A 19,624-nucleotide genomic window follows, 5' to 3' on the forward strand; every position below is an offset into this window, starting at 1 on the left:
AGTAATTCATCCTCTTTATTGCTGAGTAGTATCCCACTGTAGAGATATAGCATAATTTGTTTTTGGCAGTTATGGATAAAGCTGCTATAAATGCTTGTGTACAAGTCTTTTTTGTGGATGAAATGCTTTGTAAGAAAACTTTGAGGTTTTTTTTCAAAATAATGAAAAGAAATATGACATTTTTTAAAAGTTCAGTGTAGAAACTAAATTTTACTATTTGTTATCAGAGTTATTTAAAACTTCAAATAAATACTGCAATTTAGCAAAGTTCTCACAAAAATTTTCAGTTATATGCACTAACATAAAAGTGGTACTAGTTATAATGTCAAGTGAGGAACAAAAATTTAATCAGGGTAACATGTGGATATCCACATGGAATAAAGTAAAAAGAACCAGTGAATTGACATGGACTAGTTTTGGAGGCTGTGGTGGTTTGACTCTGTCATACACCCAAGAAAAGCCACATTCTTTTAATCCAATCTTTGGGTGCAGACCTCATGTTGTGTGGGACCTTCTGATTAGGTTGTTCCCATGGACATGTGACCCAGCCCATTTATGGTGGCTCTTAATCCGCTTGCTGGAGTCCTTCAAGGGAGAGACATTTTGGAGAGAGCGCAGAGATAGAAATGTTTCAGCAGAAGCCAGAAGGACCCGCTGGAGTTGAAAGAGCCATTTTGAAACCAGCCCAGGAGAAAAGGGCCAGCAGACATCGCCATGTGTCTTCCCATGTGACAGGGGAACCCAGATGCCATCAGCCTTTTCTCAGTGAAGGTATCCTCTTGCTGGATACCATAATTTGAATATTTTCATAGCCTTAGAATTGTAGTTTATAGCGTAATAAATCTCCTTTGTAAAAGCCAATCCAACCAAGATGTAATGGAGAGGCTGGAGGGAACTGCCTGAAAATGTAGATCTGTGTTCCAGTAGCCATGTTTCTTGATGATGATTGTATAATGATATAGCTTTCACAATGTGACTGTGTGATTGTGAAAACCTTGTGTCTGATGCTCCTTTTATGTACCTTGTCAACAGATGAGTAGAACATATGGAATAAAAATAAATAATAGGGGGAACAAATGTTAAAATAAATTTAGTTTGAAATGCTAGTGATCAGGGGTATGGTATATAAATTTTTTTTTTCTGTTTTTTTTTTATTTTTCTGTTGTCTTTTTATTTCTTTTTCTGAATTGATGCAAATGTTCTGGGAAATTATCATGATGATGAATATGCAACTATGTGATGATATTGTGAATTGTTGAGTGTATGTGTTGGGAATGTTTGTGTTTCTTTCTTGTAATTTTTTTTAATTAATAAAAAAATTAAAAAAAAAACAAACCAAAAAAAAATGCTTAGGGTAGTGCTAAGCACCTAAGAAGGCTCAACAAAAATCAACTATTATGCTAAAAAAAAAAAAAAAAAACCCAATCCATTTCTGGTATATTGCATTCCAGCAGCTTTACTAAACTGAAACAGAGGCTTAGCCACATTATCAGTGTACTTGTGCCGCAGATAGTGTCCTCTGAGTAGGAAAAGACACCTACTCATTACATCGTCATTTAATTTCTTGTGCTCTAGGCTTTGTCCTTTATGGCTAATCATAGATGTAAAAACTTTGTTAAAACTTGGCCAAAGACTTTTTAATAAGGTTGTTTGTAAATGTTTGGAAATGGATAGAGGTGCTAGTAGCACGCTATTGTGAATGTAATTAATAGCACTAAAAAGTGTGTGTGACTGTGGTAGAAAGGGGAAGTTTAGGGTCGGTTATGCCACTAGAAGGAAAACTAAAATATGAAACGTGAGACTATAGAACAGTGAACCTTGTTGTGGACAATGAATATGGTGAATAGTACAAATAAAGAATGTTCTTCCATGAGCCAGAACAAATGTGCATCACTATTACAAGGTGTTGATAGTAGGGTCATATATGGGAAAAATACACCCAATGGGAACTGAAGGCGATAGTTAACAGTAACATTTTAACATTTTTTTAATCAGTTATAACAAAGGTAACAGAGCAATGCTAACGGTCAAAATTGCTTTAATAAAAAACAAAACAAAACTTGACCAATGTTCTTATACCTCTAATAGTCATGATGATGACAGGAAGAGTCTGTTCTGAAACAGAATCAAATAATGTCTTCTTTCAAAGGCATTAAGAAATATTTCCTCACAAATTCTCCTAGCACTTTTGTAGAATAGACCATGTATTTTCATTGGGATAATATCATCTCCATGGGGTGAAAACTGGTTCTTACGAAGCAAATTTTTTTGTGTGTGTACAAAGCACAGATAGATGTATACATACATACAGAATATTTATGGCATATCTGTGTTATTAAATTTCAAGGGGGAAGGAACCTTAGAAAGAAGTCTCTAAAAAAGTGTCTTTATGGGCATGATAATGAACAACGGTTTGAGAAGCACTGGACTGGGTGTTGGAGAGGCCTGTAAAGAGAGTAGGGGACTAATCAAGTAGAATACCTTTGATTACATGGGTTTGATCTGGGGTTGAAAATGCTACGGAGATGTCTTTTGTCTTGAAGTCCTTAGCTTTGGAAAAGAAAGGATGGAACCTAAGATTTGTTAAGAAATACAAATTGAAACTCTTCATTCTTTGTCTAATGTTCTGTTAGAGCAATACTTGACAAAAAAATAACCATCATCCTATTTTTTACAGATGAGGAAAATAAAGCTCAATGAGACCATTACTTTAAAGTTCTATGAACAATACACACAGAATAGGATAAGAACATAGCTTTGATTCCTGCCCCTGGGAGGGCTGTCTCCCTGTCCCCTTGGTTCTTGGGAAGTGAGCTGAATGCTAGTCCCCTGGGATCTGCAATTCCTGCAACCCCCAGCTCCAGAGGTGGGACTCCAAGTCCCTTGTCCTGATAGGAAAGATAGTGAGAAGTGATTGATAGGAAGGTCCCTGGAGGGGCTGCCAAGGCTCAGTGATGAGGAAGCTGAAGATTATTGAGGAAGATTAAGTATTATGTTTTAGATGCACAGATGGGGCATGTGGAAAATGGCCGTTCCTGAGACAGCTGGGATGGAGAGAAATGCCAGCTCTGACTACAAAGTGTCTGCACTTTCCCTTGGGGGTCAAGGGTCTCCAGGTCATCCAGGGGACCCCTCTTCTTTGCCCTGAACACCAGATATCCCTTTTGAGAGAAAGGATAGAATTCTTAGGATCCTCAGGGCGGCCTTTGTAACTGTCTTGACTAACAGACTATGGCATGTGCCTTCCAAGGTTACGTCATAAAAGGTGGTGCAGATGGATTCCACTTCCAGCCACAAATCCATGTGAGAATCCTGCTACCCTGAAGTCACCATGCTGGAAAGACCACTTAGGGATAGAGGTGCCTGGGGGTGCCCTAGCTGTTCCAGCTGCACCTGTTAAAGTCTCCTCAGCTCAGCACCAGACTATGTGAGTGCGCAGCTTCAGATGATTCCAGCCTTAGCTTTCTGTTTAAACATGAAGCTTCAAAGACATTTCTGTGGGATTTAAATCCAGAACCAAGCAACTCTGAAGGCCTTGATCATATGGCTGCTTGAAGGATAAGATGTACTTATATTTCCTACAAAAAAACATTTAGCAGGAAGGAGTCTATATTTACTAGGAGATAGTCTCCACAAGAACATTAGATTTATATGTTTTATTCACAGCTTGAGTCTTCAGTACCTAGAATAGCAGCTGGCATATAGTTGGTGATCAATAAGTATTTGTTGAATAGAGAAAAAAAAAAGACCTAACTTTGGTGGCTTCCAAAAACTATGATTTCCTAGTATAATAGTCTATTGGTGGCTTTTGGTAGGTTGGTGTTCTCTTCAGTTATCCTGAATTCACTGGAAATTAATTCAAGTGCCTGAGTCAGTGTTCTCACAGTTCAGATTCCAGGAATGTCTAGCTGATGGGGGTGGGGTTGTCGCTGAGACATCCCAGAACTTCCATGTGAGGTGGGAGGGGGTTTCTCAAGGGAGGCTCAGAAGGCCTGTACCCTACAGGAATCCAGGAGATTTGGCTAGAACAGATTTGGCTCAGGGTTGCAGTGAACCCATTAAAATCACAACCTTACATTCCATTCCTTATTGGTCAGTGAGGGAGAGGCGCTCTGATCCAGACCAAGAATTTGAAGAAACACACAAGTTTTGGCTTGTTGCCTTATTCTCTCTGCTTCCTAGCATAAAGGTGGACCTTCTGTTCTGTGTGTTCTCCCATACTCGCCTCCCAGGTGACATATGCAATTCAGGAATGGCCACTGATTTATAAATTACATGCAATGACCATTTTGTTTTGTGCTTGGACATTAGTATAAAACTTTTTGGAAAAAATCTCCCACATACATTTAAAGTTAATTCTTCAAACTCCTTGGTACTACCTGACATTACATACCTGTTTAATTTTATATTTCTGCTTTTCCATTACTTTTCCAGAGACAAGGTTGTCATTTTAATTATGATTAATTATCTAACCTTTGGGAATAGGATGTTAACCTTTAACTTTCCCGGGAGGACAAAAGCTTTTGCCCTTATCATTCCACCCCCTCTTATCCTCCTCTCCAACCACTGGGCAAAAAATTAAATGGAGGAAGGACTGCATGTTTTCCTTGGTAGAGAAGAAGAAAGGATAATAAAGAAGGATCCAGAAGATGGAGGTTTAATCCTACATTCATTTCCTTTTCTTTAAATGAGAGACAATGTCTGATGCTTGCTTCACTCTGTTGTCATAAACAAATGAATGTTAAAAATAAAAGAAACTTTAGAAAATTTTTACATATTACCCCATGTTAGGATAAGCTGTGACTGTTGTTATTTTACTGTTAGCCAGATTAATAGGCCTAACATCTGTCCTGAAGGACAAATATCAAGCATTTCACAAGAGGTTATGGGTCATCTTGCGCTATGTTAGTCTGGAAATAAACTTGAAAAAATGACAAATAAATAGTCTAAAGTATCATGAAATGCAATCGAGACACAATATGGAGTGTTTCTAGTTAATTTTGGATTCTCAAGCAAGACCTGAGGTACCAATGCTCCTTGGGTGGTTTCTAAAACAATGGAGACAAAAGGAGGAACTTCTAGAAGGTACTTTATATCATGCCTTTGGCAGGCCAAAGCCTCAGGAATCTGGGCGAAGCCACCATTACGTTAAGGGTTTGGCCAAGTGGTTTCTTGTATGTGTAAGTACAGTGCTTCATCATCACTATCTAATTCCAGAACATTTTTATCATTCCCCAAAGAAATCCTGTCCCCATTAGCAGTCACTTGTCATTCCCCTCTCCTCTAGCCCCTGGTGACCACTAATCTACTTTCTGGTTCTATGGGTTTTCCTATTTTAGACATTTTATATAAATGGAATCATATAATATGTGGTCTTCTGTGACTGGCTTCTTTCACTTAGCATAAAGGTTTTTATGACTTATCCATGCTGTGGCATGAATCAATGCTTCATTTCTTTTTAAGGCTGAGTAATATTCCATTATGACTTATTGGTCCTTCATTCGTTCAGTCAGCCATCATCTACTCACTCTTCACTGAACACCTATTATCAACTAGCCTTGTCCTAGGCTCTTGGGACACATTCATTCATGTTTATCACCTGAATAAATGAAGACACAAATTAATTAATGAATATATAGGAATAAATGTGAGGACTTATTATCCCCTCAGTAAAAAAATTAGTCAGGTGAGTGGATTACTTATGATTTTTTTTTTTTTAATTTTGAGAACTCTTTGTCCATGTAAGTAAAAGAAGAACTAAATTATGCCACTAGCTTTGTTAGAAGTATGCAATTCTATATTCTGTAGAGCTTTTTCTTATTGTGATCATATTTTGTTGAATGACATAAAATAGACTTCTTTTTATACTACACAAAACTGCAGAAAAGAAAGGCAGAATTCATGATACATTGCGTAAAGGCCTGGGTAATTTCTGTATTTGAGCATCTGGCACAATGTGACTTTGAACGTGTCTCTTAGCACAATTGTAGGATGTATGCAGGAAAAGTTTAGAAACATGGTCCTGTATATACGTTATTGGCATTGACAATTATTGTTGTTTTCTTTCAAATCTGAATAGCACAGAGCATGAAACATGGCATGAGGAGGTCTGGGTTGTTCTTTGAATTCTGCTCCTGGTAACCTCTAGGAACTTAGGTAAAAGGAAGAAGGGGGGCTGCTCCGTGAGTCTGGGAACTGTGTGTTACACAGTTACACAGGACACTGCCTTTAGAAGAGTCCCACGCTTGATGAATGCTCTGCTGTATCTGTCTTGAAAGTCTTAATAATGTGAACAAAGGTCCCTACTTTCATTTTTCAGTTGGTCCCACAAATTATGGTCCTGGAGGGACATGTATTTATTGAGTGTCTACTCTATTCTTGCCACTTAATCTGATCCTACACCCATCGTTCTTTTTCAAATAATATACATGAGCTTCGGTTTCTTTATTTTTAAGCGAGAGTATTAGACTAAATATTCTTTGTGGTCACTTATACATCTAAAATTCTCTAATTTTAGGTAATGCAAATGTTCTAGTAAGGGCAGTGGTAGTTGTACCAGCTGATCCTTCTTTTAAATATTCATATTAATTATTACTTCCTCCTGGAACTCTCCCTTGCTCCTTTCTGTAGTTTAATTTAATTACTTTTCTTCTGTGCTTCCTACGCACTCTGTGTTATCAGAACATTTCATTGAACTGGACTCTACAGAGCAAAAGTAGTTTAATCCCTCCCAATGCATTTATACTTCTTAAAATCAATTACTGCATCTTAACTTGTAAATTGCAAAATTCTTGCTATATAGTTAATACTCCACAAAGGGAGGTTGAATGAATGAGTGGGCAAAAGAAAGGACTCACATAAAACTCTAATTTTGAACTTAAACTATAGAGAAACTTTAAAAGGCATCATTATAACATGTTTTCATGAGGGAACAAAGTGCTTATTAAAATAAGCAGGATTATCTTTTGTTGCTCAGATGTGGCCTCTCTCTCTCAGCCAACACGGCAAGTGAAGTCACTGCCTTCCCCTCTACGTGGGACATGACTCCCCCGAGTGTAAACCTCCATGCAAAAGTGGCGTAGAAATACTAGAATAAGCTGGGTCTCAGCATCAAGGGATTGAGAAAACCTTCTTCAGAGAAAGGGGGAAGAGAGAAATGAGACAAAATAAAGTATCAATGGCTGAGAGATTCCAAACAGAGTTGAGAGGTTGTCCTGGAGGTTATTCTTACACATTAAGTAGATATCACCTGTTTAGTTAAGGCATAACAGAGAGGCTGGAGGGAATGGCCTGAAAATGTAGAGCTGTGTTTCAGTAGCCATGTTTCTTGAAGATGATTGTATAATGATATAGCTTTCACAGTGTGACTGTGTGATTGTGAAAAACTTGTGTCTGATGCTCCTTTTATCTACCTTATCGACAGATGAATAAAACATACAGATTAAAAATAAATAAATAATAGGAGTAAAATGTTAAAATAAATTTAGTAGATTGAAATGCTAGTGATCAATGAAAGGGAGGGGATGTATGGATTTTTTTCTGTCTTCTTTTTATTTCTTTTTCTGAATTGATGCAAATGTTCTAAGAAATGATCATGATGATGAATATACAACTATGTGATGGCATCATGAGCCTCACAATATGATGATGGAGAGAATCAAAGAGGTCATTGTTTCCAAGATTTTTCAGGAATTCAGTTTTGGATTGTTCAGTTGTCTTGAAGACAAGGTCAAATAGAAACACTTGAAGCACATAGCCCAAGGAATGGTAGCTTAGCTTGGTCAATCCTGGTATAGTGGTAGTTGTCTCCATTATATTAACCAACATTTATCTATCTCTTCCTAGGGGGTTAGACACTATATAGACTAAGAGGTTAAAATACATTATCTCATATAATTCTTAACATTCCTACGAGGAAAATATTATTATTACCACCACACCAAAGATGGTAATAACTTTCCTAAGTCCACAGGCAAAGAACTTTGAACTCAGGAGCAACTGAAGTCAAAGTCTGCAGTCTCATTCACTATAGTACATGGATTCTCATATAAATATATAGCAGAGCATTTAATTCTCCTTCCTTTTTTTTTATGGAGAGGTTTCTTTTTATCACTTCTAAAATCAACCAGACAGGAAGATATTTGTTAATTGCATATCCAAATAGGAGTGGTGCTTCCTTAATTGTTGGTAGACCAAATGACTATCTAGTTCCAATAGAGAGTACATTATTATACTCTCTAAGATCTTTTTTAGACTGATAAAGAGTTGTTTTGAGGTCTACCATAATTTCTTCAAAGGGACACCTAATCTGATGCTAGGAATCAGATAGGCATCATTTTAAATTTAGCATTACCCTCCTTGGTTGACCAGGAGTGTGGAGCATTGTTTTGTCCAGTGCCATGTTCAAACCCTGCAGTGATGATTGAGAAGAACAGAATTCAGTCTTGAAAAGAGTCACAAAAATAGATTGATATGTGAATGATGCTTTCCTTTTTTACCCATTTGGCATTAACAAAAGGAACTTAATACAATTCTCATAATATCACTCCTCTTCCCATAATCTCCCAATGATTTCCCTCTGCCAAGAGGGGCAGAAAAAGGAGCTGTGCCTTTAATGAGCACATACTATGTAGCTGGCACTCTGCTAGATGCTTTCCAAAAGTTATTTTTTTAATCTTTAAAGCATCCTTATGTGGTATGTTTATCTACTTCAATTTTACTGCCTTACCTCAGTCTCTTTTCAGAGAGAAAGAATAGAAGGTAAATAGATGGGAGAAATAAATGAAAGAGAGAAGAGACAAAGAGGTATGTTAGAAGGGTTTTCCTTTATTTAGGGCACACCAAATTTATGTCATTTAAAATAATAGTGCTACATACCTGTTCTTTCTAGACTTTTACACCTTTGAGAGGATGGAAGCCTTGGCATTAAATAGCAAGACTGATGCCCAAGAGTTCCAGATTCTCCATTTGACTTCTGAGTCTATTACTATGTCAGTCTTAGTTTTCTGTTAGAGGGAGGTAACCATGTAGACCTACCCTCATGACATTTACAAGAAACAACACCTGTACAAACTACCACTTAGAAATGACAATGAGGTTTTTTTTAAAAGCATAATAGTTCTATCCATGGACTAGTTTCTTTGCCTGAGCTTGTCCTGTTTTTAAGTACATTTAAGAATGCTCTTCTTGAAAACTAGTGATGTGCTTGGGTCAGAGTGCATGAGGCAATCAATTTGGTTTAAGTAAGGAGCTAATTTTTGATTGGGAGTCTGGGTCCATTCATCTCCCATTCATATGCCCATTCCAGCCTTTGCCACATTAGAGGATTTTTTTACCATCTGTTTCTAATACATTTATTGAAAAAAATCTGCCTTATTCTCAAGGTTATTTTAGAAGCATACAAAGTCTATATTTGTTTAAAAACTGTAGAAAACAATTTTAGTGTGTCTTGAACTTGATGTTCTATTTTAGAGAAATATGCAATTGGGTTGGGTTCACTGCAAAATACTCGAGTGGGTGCCAGCAACACTGTCCTGGGGTGTCCTTTCTTCTTGGCTGTGCCCATGGAATGCCTCTCTTTTTTCCCATGCAGGCCTGTGCCTTTCTTTTAGATGGGAAGAACCAGAAAGGAAAAGGCAGGGTCTGAAATGGAGCCCCAAAGAACAAGGGAGAGAAATACCAGAGCCAGCCGAGGTTGCCAGCCATGTCTTTGGAAATGGGTAGAAACAAAATGAGCACTGTGATTTTAACTTGAAAATCCTCTAAACTGTGGCAGGTGCTTTATCACAGTCACACACCATTAATGTCAGGAAGAGTCTATGGATGGACACCAGGAAGGGAATCTTCACTTTCAGCATTTGATATCCAAGTACAGCAAAGGATCCAAAGAGAAAGAAGAATCTCTCACTAATAAGGACCATTTGAGTTTAAATTAACTGCCCTCTAAATAAATTCTGACAGTGTGGCATGCTATAGAGCACAAAACAAACACCCCAAATATTGAATTATTGAACTGTTTAAATAAGGAATGCATTCACTTGAACTACCTGAAGACGTGGGAGTAAGAATTGCAAGCTGGAGTTTTTCAGCTTCCTATGGAATACCAAAAGGCCAAGTGGGTATTATAACTCAACTCCATTAGACATCATAAATACCAAGAAAACAAGGGAACAAAATTCTAGGTACCTCTCAGTGAAGAATTAGGACATTCTGAGAAATGCCCAGGGTCTGAAGGATGATACCTCAATGGATGTTGTCCTTGTCTTCCCCATGCAGATTCATATCCAGTCATCAGTTGTTTTAATGCACCACCTGAGAAGGAACATCCAAGGGTTGAGAAAAGCTACTATGATTCTGAAAGACACTTGCTGGTGCTCATGACTCTCAGAAGGTCAGGATATGAACCATATTTCGACCTTATCCTCGTCAAAACAATCCTTTGAAGGATTCATTAATTATGTTACAAGGCAGTATCTCCATCATTAGGATGGAAATCTTGAATAGATGGAATTTACATTAACTTTAAAAATTGTAGGCAATTTTATGACCATCTATTATGGATATTATCTACTAACACCAAAAACCAAAGTTTATCTTTCTATTCATACCTTTTTTTCCCCAGCTCGACTAGAACTCTCCACTAAATTTACTTCCTAACTTTGCTTCACTGCATTTCTGCGGCAACTTACCAGGTAGACCAGCAGACTGTCAGAGGTGTAACAACATGATTTAGCTTTGGAAACTCTCTGAGATGGGACAACAGTTACCAAATATCAGCTACCTCTTCAATTAGTGATGCTAAAAATGTGGCCCCCAGACCAGCAGCATCAGCATCATCTGGGAACCTGTTAGAAACATAAACCATCAAGCCCCATCACAGGTGGACTAAATCAGAATCTATTAGGATGAAGCTTGTCCCTCTGGTTTAACAAACTCCTCAGATGATTCCGATACAGCTGTTCTAGGACGTTGGGTTTTCTTGGGTTGCTGACCAGCTGGGGATGTGTTTTTATTTAAAATGTAGTAATCAGAAAACAATCATATGTGTTGAAGTGTTCTGTTATGTCAGTGTACTAGACTGAGTAATGGCCAGCAAGAGATATTAGGTCCTAATCTCTGGAACCTGTAAATCTTATCATCCGTGGAAAAAGGATCTGTATGCAAGTGATTAAATTAAAGAGATTACCTGGATTTTTTCTGGGAGGTCTCTAAATCCAATCACACATGTCCTTTTAAGAGGAGGCAAAAGGAGATTTGATACACACAGAAAAGGAGAAGGCTATGTGAAAGTTGAGCCAGAAATTTGAGTGCTTCAGCCATAAGCAAAGGAATACCAGCAGCCACCAGAAACTGTAAGAGGCTCTCTTGGGGCCTCTGTAGAGAGCATGGCCCTCTTCATCATGATTTTGACACAGTGAAACTGATATTGAATTTCTGTCCTCCAGAACTACGAGAGAATAAATTTCTCTTGCTCTAAGTCATGGAGTTTGTGGTAATTTGCTACAGCAGCCCTAGGAAACTAATACAGTCTGCTACCACATTCTCTCTTCCTCTGTTCTTGATAGGTGCTATCAGGTTATTTCTGAAGAAACAAAAGCTAGAGTTTCACAATGGAGGAATCTGAGGATTAGCAGTATATGCAATATAATGTGAGAATCACACCCTAAGAATTTACAGGCTTGAAGAAGCAATCATGCAACTATCTCAGCAAAGGCCAACTGTAGATAATAGGTGAACCATTTCACAGCCATCACTTGAATCAATACACTTTGACATTGCAATCACACACCAAAACATGGGCACTTGTCAATGGTACTGATATGTGTCATTGGACCTGCCCCTTAAGCAAAATAGGCCTTTATGTGTGAGTGATTAGGGATAGAAAGGGTGTCTTTTTGGGTTTTATTTACACAATACTGTAGAAATGTAGATGAGCCCGTCATGGTGGAAAATATCCATAGAAGGTAATAATCAGAGGGATTTATGGAGGTTGGTTATACTCTGCTTGATCGGGGTTCTAAAGACTTCTTTAACCTTAAATAGGTAGTTGGTTCTAAGACATAGGCCTTGGGGCCATTGCTCAGGATCTGTCCTTACACAAATACTGATTAGCCCTAGTGAACTAACTGCAGTAGGGTAGTCTTTACTTTATTATTATTGATTTTCATTTACAAGCACTATACCTAAATCCCTCTTTGCCCCTCCCCCATAACCTGGTAACTTCTAATCTGTTCTCTGTCTCTGCAAATTTGCTATTTTATAGATATCTCATATAAATGACATCATGTATTTGTCCTTTACTGCCTTAATTATTTCACTCAGCACAGTGTTTTCAAGGTTCATCCACATTGCAACATGTTACAGAACTTCATGTCTTCTTATGACTAAATAATACTCCATTGTGTGTATGTACCATATTTTGTTTATCTTATTCATTTGCTGATGGATACTTGGATTGTTTCCACTTTTTTGGCTAATATGGCAATGCTGCTATGAACTTTGGTGTACAAATATCTGTTCAAGTCCTTCTCAAATTTTTTGGGCATATACCTAGGAGTGGACTTACCAGATCATATGATAATTCTACATTTAACTTTTTGAAGAACTGTAATATTGCTTTCCACAGTGGCTATACCAATCTGTATCACCACCAACATTCACTATAATTCCAATTTCTCTGCATCTTCTCCAACGCTTTTATTTTTCATTAAAAAAAAATTACTGTTCTTGTAGGTGTGAAGTGGAATTTCATGGTTTTGTTTTGCATTTTCCTAATGGCTAAGTATGTGGAGCATCTTTTCATGTATATATTGACCATTTGCATATTCTCTAGGGGAAAACATCTGTTCAAGTCCCCTGTTCAGTTTTTAAGTGGGTTGTTTGTCATTTTGTGTTTGTGATGTAAAAGTTCTTGATGTGTTCTGGGTACTAAGCCCTTATCCAATGTATCATTTACAACTACTTTTTCCTATCTTGTAGACTTTTTCACTTTCTTTGTAATGTCTCTTGATCAATAAAAATCTTAATTTTCATGAACTCAAATGATTGTTTCTTTTGTTCCTCATGTTTTTTTTAGTGTCATATCTCAGAATCTGTCACTGAATTCTAGATTATGAAAGCTTGCTCCTGTGTTACCTTCTAAGAATTTTGTGATTTTATCTCTTCTGTTTAGATCCTTGATCCATATTAAGGTAATTTTGGTATATGGTATTGTCATGGTCAGGTTCATGTGTCAACTTGGCCAAATGGTGGTTGGGCAAGTGCTGGCTTGTCTGTTGCGATGAGGACATTTCATAGAATTAAATCATGATCATGTCAGCTACATCCACAGCTGATTTCATTTGTAATCAGCCAAAGGGGCATGTCTTCTGCAATGAGTGATGCTTAATCTCATCACTGAAAGCCTTATAAGAAGGATTCAGAAGAGACAGGTTCTTCCTGTTTCAGCTGGTGAGCCTCTCCTGTGGAGTTTGTCCAGACCCTCCATCCGAATCATCGGCTTCACGGCCTACTCTGAGGATTTTGGACTGTGCATTCCCGCGGTCACGTGTGACACTTTTATAAATTTTATATTTGCAAGTGTTCCCTGTTGATTCTGTTTCTCTAGAGAACCCTGACTAATACAGGTGTGAAGTAGTGGTCCAACTCATTATTTTGCATGCAGATACTCAATTTTCCCAACACCATTTGTTTAAGACTATTTCTTCCCTATTGCATGTCATTGACACACTTAGTGAGTGAAAACCAATTCTTAGAAATGGTTTTGGGGGTCTATTTCTGGACATTCAATTATATTCCATTGGTTTCTTTGTCTATTCATATGCCAAGTACCACACTGTTTTGTATACAGTAGCTTTAGAATACATTTTGAGATTGGGAAATGTGAGTCCTTCAACTTTGTTATTTTTCAAAATTATTTTGGCTACTTGGAGCCAGTGGCAGTTCTGTATGAATTTCAGAACTGGCTTTTCCATTTCTGCAAAAAAAAGGTTGCTGCAATTTTGATAGTTATTGCATTGAAACTGTAGATCACTTTGAGTAGTATTGACATATTTTTTCATGTTTTATATATAATAATAATAATAGGGAAGTTGCAGATTTACAGAAAAATCATGCAGGAAATACAGAGTTCCCTTATAGCTCCATTCACACACACAACAGTTTTCTATGTTATCAACACTTTTTACTAGTGTGATATCTTCATTACAATTATGAAACAACATTATAATTATACTATTAACTATAGTCCATAGTTTACATTAGGGTTTGTTGTTTATGTTTGTGGTGGTTTGAAGCTGTATGTACCCCAGAAAAACATGTTCTTAAGTTTAATCCATTCCTGTGTAGTGAACAGCAAGTAAGACTTTTTGATGAGGCTACTTCAGTTCAGGTGTGGACCAGCCCAGTCAGGGGCTTAATCCTTTTACTGCAGTATTTTATAAGCAGAATGGAATTCAGACAGAGAAAACGCCATAGGGAGCCACCAGAAGCTGAAATTCAATGGAACCTGAAGACAGTAGAGAGGCCAAAGAGGCTATCATGTGGATTGCCATGTGACCGAGATGCTGAGGACCAAGGGTTACCAGCAGCCAGCCCCAGAACTCCACAGTCTTTGGGGAAAAAGCATTTGCCTTGATGATGCCTTGATTTGGACATTTCTCACCTTCAAAACCATGAGCTAATAAATTCTCATTGTTTAACTTGACCTATTTCATGGTATTTGAGCAGCCTAGGAAACTAAAACAGTGTTGTTCAGTCTTACATTTCGTCTCAAAAAATTTGTTCTAGTAACATGTGTAACCTAAAATTTCCTCTTTCAACCACTTTGCAACTTTGTTTTGTGTTAGCTGATACCCTTTTTTAGGGTTTAGTCTTCCTATCAAGAAAATCAGCCTCAGGTGAATGTAAAGTGCAGAGTCCTCTCAGTCTTTTCTGTGCCTGTATCATATCCTGGGTTTGTGCTCCTAGCCTTAGGAATTCCCTTGTGTATGAGAATTCAAATGCTTCCTTTATACCACGATAAATAGATGTGTCCCACCTGCATGCTCTATTGTTTGTCTTAAAGGTGGTAATCCTATGCTCCAGGCTACTTTGACTTAATTGTTTCTTATACTTCTTTAGGTATCCACAAGTGGCTTCTGCCTGCAGGGCAAGTTCTAGGAGGGCAAACTAGAGATGAGTTTCCTGGTTCAGTCTTTCAGGTTGCCACCTGACAAACTGGTACCTACATACAGGCATCCCAATATGCTCAGGGGAGTTATTCAGCTCCCTTAGGAACAGAGATGGGGTCCACAAGGGGAGGCAAGCTAGCTTCACATTGTACCAGTGGAGTAGGGAGGGGTAACAAGGGCTCTTTGAACTTTAAGCTTCTCTTTTACCATTTTTAAAACTGTTTTTTTGATTTGGCTCATTTTCTGCAACCTTTAAGTTTTTTCTAGAGTTGAATAAGATGACTTTGCCAGATCTTGCTAGTCGTTCAAAATTTCTGTGGGGGATGTCACCTTGGAGTGCCTTAAGTCACCAACTTGGCTCAGTATTGACTATTGCTAAATTGCCAATTTTTAAATCTACAAATCCATGGACATGGAATGACTTGCCATTTATTTAGGGCTTCTTTAATTTCCTTCACAGCATTATGTGATTTTTCAATGATTAAGTCTTTTACAACCTTTGTTAAATTTATTGCTAGGTATTTTATTATTTTACATGCTACTGTAAGTAGAATTATTTTAATTTCTCTTCTGATTGTTCAGTTACAAGTGTATAGAAACACAACTGATGTTTGCATGTTGATTTTTGTATTGTGCCAATTTACTGAATTCCTTTATTAACTCTAGTGGTTTTCTTATGGATTCCTTTGGATTTTCTATATATAACATTATGCCATCAGCAAATAGTGATAGCTTTACTTCATTTCCAATTTGGATAGCTTCTATGTATTTTTCTTGCCTAAGACCTCTGGCTGGAACTTCTACTACATTACTGAATAGCAGTGGTGAAACTGGGCATCCTTGATTTGTTCCTGATCTTAGGGGAAAAGCTTTCAGTCTTTCACAATTGACTATAATATTAGGTGTTGGTTTGTTACAAATAGCTTTATCATGTTGAGAAAGTTCCCTTTTATTCTTAGTTTTCTGGGTTTCAATCTTCATTGATTAAAAATGTTTAAATCAAGAAATTTTGCTAGGGATAGGCTAAGCCTACTTAAAATTATGCCTAAGAGTCACACCCAGATAACCTCTTTTGTTTTTCAGATGTGGCCTCTCTCTGTCTCAGCCAACATGGCAAGCAAACTCACTGCCCTCTCTCTCTCTACATGGAACATGATTCCCAGGATGTAAGCCTCCCTGGCAACATGGGACTGAAATCCTAAAATGAGTTGGGACTCAGTATCCAGGGATTGAGAAAACCTTCTCGACCAAAAGGATGAAGAGAGAAATGAGACAAAATAAAGTGTCAGTGGCTGAGAGATTTCAAACAGAGTCGAGAGGATGTCCTGGAGGTTATTCTTACACATTATACAGATATCCCCTTTTTAGTTTATGGTATTAGAACTGTATTAGAGTGGCTAGAGGAAAGTGCCTGAAACTGTAGAGCTGTATTCCAGTAGTCATGTTTCTTGAAGATGATTGAATAATGATATAGCTTTTGCAATGTGACTGTGTGATTGTGAAAACCTTGAGTCTGATGCTCTTTTATCTATGATATGAACAGATGAAAATATGGTTAAAAAATAAATAATGGGGGAACAAAGGTTAAAATAAATTGAATAGATTGAAATACTAGTGGCCAATGAAAGGGAGTGTAAGGTGTATAGCATGTATGAGTTTTTTCTTTTTTCTTTCTTTTTCTGGAGATATGCAAATATTCAAAAAAATGATCATGGTGATGAATATACAACCATGTGATGATATTGTGAGCCACTGATTGTAACCATGTCAAGAGCAATTGTATGCCAAGAATAGTTGGATGTCAGTTCATCGTTTATAATATATATATATATAAGAAATATTGCTGGATTTTGTCAAATGCCTTTTCTGCATTTACTGAAATCATCATATGGGTTTTTTTCTTCATTATTTATGTGACATGTTACATTGATTGAGATCACCCTTGCATACCTAGGATAATTTCCACTTGGTCATAGTGCATAATCTTTTAAATTTGATGTTGGATTTAGTTTGCTAATATTTTGTTAAGGATTTTTGCATCTATATTCACACATGGAATTTGTCTGCAGTTGTCTTTTCTTGTGATGTCTTTATCAGAATGAATTAGGAAGTGTTCCTTCCTCTTGAATTCTTAGGAAGATTTTGAGAAAGGTTGTTGTTAGTTCTTTTTAAATGCTTGGTAGAATTCAATTGTGGAGCCATATGGTCCTAGAATTTTCTTTGGTGGAATATTTTTAGTATTGATATAATCTCTGTTCTTGTTATAGGTTTGATGAGTTTTTCTATTTCTTTTTGAGTTTGTTAGGAAATTTGTGTGTTTTTCTGTGTTTTTAAATTTTATCTAGGTTATTTATTTTGTTGCCTTATTTTTGTAAGGTCCATAGTGATGACACCATTTAAATTTCTGATTTAGTTATTCGTGCCTTTCCTATTTTTTTGTTCATCAGTCTAGCTAATTGTTCTTCAATTTTGTTGATTGTTTCAAAGAACCAAATTTTAGTTTAATTATTTCCATCTCTCTTTGGCTTACTTTGTTCTTCTTTTTCTCATTCCTCAAGATGTAGATTTTAGGTTATTGATTTGAGATCTTTCATTTTTTTAAAATATGGATGTTCATAGCTATAAATTTCCCCATGAGCGTTGCTTTTACTGCATCCTATACATTTTGATATGTTTTGTTTTCATTTTTATTTGTCTCTATTTTCTAATTTCCCTTTTTTTGTTGTTAGCCCATTGGTTGTTTGAGAGTGCTCTGCTTAATTTCCACATATTTGTAAATTTTCTAGGTTTTTTTTTTATTTCTGGCTTCATTCCATTGTGATAAGAGAAGTTACTTTGTGTGATTTCAATATTTTTTGATGTATTGAGACTTCTCCTGTTCCCTAACATCCTGGAGAATGATCTATGTGCATTTGAAAGGAAAGTGTATTATGCTGTTGTTGGGTGAAGTGTTCTATATTTGCTCATTACGTCTTCTATTTCCTTGTTGATTTACTTGTAGATGTTCTGTACAGTATTGAAGGTGATGTATTGGAATTGCAACTATTGTTTTAGAACTTCTGTTTCTCCCTTAACTCTATCAGTGTTTGCTTCACTTATTCTGGTGTCCTGCTGTTAGATGCATATATGTTTTTAATTTTTATATCACCCTGTTGAATGAAGTCTTTTATCAATATGTAATGTCCTTCTTTGTCTCTTATAGCAGTTTTTGACTTAAAGTCTATTTTGTGTGATGTTAGTGTACTCACCCCAACTCTTTTTTGATTATTAGTTTCATGGAATATTTTTGTTCCTCCTTTCACTTTCAACCAATTTGCATCTTTGATCTGAGATGAGTCTCTTGTAAAGAGTATATAGATGGATCACACTTCTTTACACATTCTTCCGATCTCCTTTTTGATTGAAGAGTTTAATCCATTTACATTTAAGGTAATTATTGAGAAAGCAAGACTAACTTTATTTGTTCTTCTTATACATTTTTTGTCCCTCACTTCATCCATTACTGCTTTCCTTTTTTGTTTAGATAATCTTTTGTAAGGCACCATTTTGGTTCATTCATGTTTCCTTTTGTATAGATTTTAAAATATTTTTGTGGTTGTTGTTACTATGGGAATCAGGTTTATTTACCATCTTAAATCTGTTAGAAGTTAGCTTGTATTGATATCAACTTAACTTCAATAGCCTTTCATTAGGCTATTCTTTTTGGGGGGAAGAATAGAAATATCTTTAATTATATCTAAATAAATAATCAAATCAACATTTACTCCCATATTTATATGCATATTCCAGTAATAATTTATATTTGTGTAGCATACCTCTTTATAGTTTAGAAAGTGTTTTATCAAAATTATTTTGTTAAAACCTCCCTACAATATTATGAACTATATCTAGTAACTACTTGGCCTCTCATTTTACTGACATTTAAAATAAGTTCTTTTTAGAAAGCAAAGCTAAGATCCCTTCAGTGAAGATGGTTTTGTTCCTTTCCCTCTTTACCTGGGTTACTCAATAGAGCCCTCCTTTGTTCCCAGTACTTAAGCTAAAGATCATCCTTTTCCCCCAGGAGTGAGGCCATTGTAAAGCTTAACTCCAGTGAAAAGACTTTTTTTTTTTTTTAAGTTACATCTTTATACAATCATCTTCAAGAATTAAGACTACTGGAACAAGCTCAACATTTTCAGGTACTTTCCTCCAGCCACTCCAATACACTATTAACTAAAAAAGGGTTATCTATATAATGTATAACAATAACCTCTAGGATAACCTCTCAACTCTATTTGAACTCTCTCAGCCACTGAAACTTTATTTTGTCTCATTTGTCTCTTCCCCCTTTTGGTCAAGAAGGCTTTCTCAATCCCTTAATGCCGGGTCCTGGTTTATGCCAGCAGTTCTGTCCCATGTTGCCAGGGAGGTTTACACCCCTGGGAGTCATGTCTCAGGTAGGGGAGGAGGAC

The 19,624-nt window shown here is 36.7% G+C and overlaps 1 long non-coding RNA gene across 1 annotated transcript in view; it reads right to left on the reverse strand.

Moving 5' to 3' along the window:
• LOC143647864 (uncharacterized) overlaps window positions 1-19,624 on the reverse strand; it is a 127,090-nt gene that overhangs the window by 43,116 nt on the left and 64,350 nt on the right. Inside the window, exon 2 of the long non-coding RNA XR_013158217.1 lies at window positions 10,186-10,311. This is a non-coding gene — a long non-coding RNA (uncharacterized LOC143647864). The remainder of the gene's footprint in view (window positions 1-10,185; window positions 10,312-19,624) is intronic.

The sequence above is a fragment of the Tamandua tetradactyla genome, chromosome 10, assembly GCF_023851605.1.
Source record: "Tamandua tetradactyla isolate mTamTet1 chromosome 10, mTamTet1.pri, whole genome shotgun sequence".
Classification (NCBI taxonomy): domain Eukaryota; kingdom Metazoa; phylum Chordata; class Mammalia; order Pilosa; family Myrmecophagidae; genus Tamandua; species Tamandua tetradactyla.